Source organism: Pteropus vampyrus, unplaced genomic scaffold (assembly GCF_000151845.1).
Source record: "Pteropus vampyrus isolate Shadow unplaced genomic scaffold, Pvam_2.0 Scaffold17, whole genome shotgun sequence".
Classification (NCBI taxonomy): Eukaryota; Metazoa; Chordata; class Mammalia; order Chiroptera; family Pteropodidae; genus Pteropus; species Pteropus vampyrus.
The window spans coordinates 13,245,070-13,247,877 of record NW_011888798.1 but is presented as its reverse complement, the minus strand read 5'-3'; the positions used below and the strand labels follow the sequence as shown (position 1 = coordinate 13,247,877).

General features: G+C 37.5%; 1 pseudogene; it reads right to left on the bottom strand.

The window, feature by feature from the left end:
• Positions 1 to 1,417: 1,417 nt before the first annotated feature.
• The window catches only part of LOC105288376, a 7,477-nt pseudogene continuing 6,086 nt past the window's right edge, over positions 1,418 to 2,808 (bottom strand).

Here is a 2,808-nt window from a genome sequence, read left to right as displayed (position 1 = left end):
AAAAGTTGATGAGGGTGATTGGTCTTCATGAAAATAAAGGTCATTGAAGTTTAGGAGGTCACATTGGTGGTTTCTGCGAAGAAGTATGTTGACCCTGAGAAAGAAAGAGAGCTCGGAATGGCTAACTGGGCTCAACTTAAAAAGAAAAGAAAAGGAAACAGCCTAGTAGCCATTTCTACACATGGACTTCTCACACAAACTCTACTTCAAGGAGAAGCCTGCACTGAACTGCTGCCTCCGAGACTTTCTTCATCCAATCGGAACTATGCAGCTATTTCCCCATCAGCATCTTCACTGACCAATCAGAGTGACTTCATTCTGACCAATCAGAACAGTGCTTTTTGGATCAATCAAACTGCACAGACTTGGAGTCCTCATGTGCATGAGGACAGACCAATGAAGGACCAGGAGCGGGAACTTCTATCTATATAAGTCAGCACCCCTCTGGCTAGAGAGTACACTTTCCATTTTCCCTTAAGACTAAAGCTTGCATTTCTTCAGCTGAAGCTGAAACGCTGAAAATGAAACACCAAAGATGTCTGGCAGGAACAGAGCAGAACAGACCAGGGCAGGGCAGAGTGGACCGTACTATAGCAGAATGGAGCAGAGCTGTCTAGCCAGAAAGGGACCTCATCCTAAGGCTGCCTCACTGCCTTACAGCTTCATAATTGAGCTGTAAGACTATTAAGTGTTCCACAGCCATGCTGTTTTCACAGCCATGCTGTATCACAATCAAGCTCTTTGCACTCAATAGTTTCCTTCTTCACCACACCCCTAGCTGGAGATTTCTGTTGGCATTGAATTAGTGCCAATGACCATTGGCTGACAGGTATCACACAGAATAATAGTTAGGTTTGGCATGAATAAGACGACATAATCTAAGAGCTAATATATTTAGTGAATTGAGAGGTGCCTGGGAGCTTGATAGATAACAGTGAAGAGAAGAGCATTAAGGAAGGTTAATAGGTGATAACAGCATCAGATGAGCAAAACTTTTTAGATAAAGTTGGAAATTTAATGAATTATGTATAGAAATGGGAGAAGTGTTTTATTTGAATTCTCACACAGAGATATAAAGGGTTGGGAAATGAGAAATCTTATTGCGAGAAAGCACCCAGAAAGTAAATCAGGCCAGAGGGATAATCACATTGTCAGGTTGAGAATATAATGACATTTGTTTACATTGAATCCATTTGTGTACGTTTTTGCCACAACACATAGTGCCAAGCAGTAACAAAATTTAGAGTGAAAACAACAGGATGTGAGTTTGGTAGGGAACTTTGGAGCAAGTGAGAATGTGAACACACAAACGGAAGGTTGACCCTAGAGATTTATATTCTTGCAAAGTGGCTGATGGTAACAGGGATGTTAGAATAGTAAGTTTATTTGACTATGCTTTTTCCCAGAAAATTTAAATTCAGTTCTTAATGAGATGATAGTGTTTGTGCAAGAATGACAGAGGTTGTGAAAGTTCTCGAGAGTTTGGTTTCACTGCAACTATCCAAAAAACAGAAGCATACATAGAGAAAATGAAACTTAACTTGGGAGTGAAGAGCAGTGATTGGATGGGAAGGTTGTCCTTGAGAGATGAATTCTGAGACACAATGGATAGTATGGGGCAGCCACAGCCAGCAGAGGAGGGTTGTTTGGAATATGAATAAGGAAATAGAATATAAGGACAGTGAGAAAGAGACTATCGAAGGGTAGCAAATTTGTTATTGTAGAGGGAAAAATCTAAGGAGGGAATGAAAGATCAAATTCACTCTAAAAAAGAGAAGATTTGGCAAGGCAATTCAGAAAATAAAAATGAGATATATAGACAAAGAAATGACTGGGAAAACAAAGGGTTCCAAATCACATTCAAATAGCAGAACATGCTATCTCATCAAGATTCTAATAGTTTAGTGTCATTAACTATTCCATTTACAGGAGGGTCATAAATGCCTTATAAAAGTTCCAAAGGGCCAATACCTGGAATAACCTCTCCTAGCTCTGTTCCAGAGAAAGATGGAAGGTGCTTGGTTTGGCTGTTGATCCATGCTGCATCCCTTACTCTTACTCTGTCATAAAGAATGAGTCGAGTGGCATTCATGGTCAACATAAGACAAAAAGAGAAGAAATCTCAGGCTACATTATACAGAAATAAATGAGACCCCCATCATATAAATGATCTGGGGTGAGATGCAGGCCTTAGTAATTTTCAAGTGTTCATGGTTTTTAAAATTCTAATATACAGTCAGAGTTAAGAATCACTGATATAAATTAAGAGAGAAATATTTCCAATACTTCCTTACAGTACCAAGAGAGAAATATTTCCAATACTTCCATAACAGTACCATCATGGAAACTTAGAAGCTATGACTGAAGGAGAAAATTACAAATATTTCCCACTTATAAATATCTATGCAAAAATTCCAAGCAAAATATTAACAAACCAATTTTAGTAGCATATTAAAAGAACAGTAGAATGTAACCAATAGGGATACATCCTAAATTTTATTAGAAATGTGATTATTACTCCTTAAAAAGAATAGATGAAAAGTGTATGGAAAGTTGTAATGTTATTTAATTTTTTTTTTTAAATAATGTAAAAAACTGATTGATTCTGCACTTTGAGAAAACACATCACATCTCCTTGGTCTACACATATCCTGCTTACTGGTAAAATCCTAAAAGCCTTGCAATCAGTCAACTTTAAAATACAGATATATGCTTTTTCTGATATTATTCTGAAATTGCTTGCCAGTGCCAATTAGACTAGAGAAAGATAGAAGGTATTTAATGTGTAATACATGGAAAACAATAGCA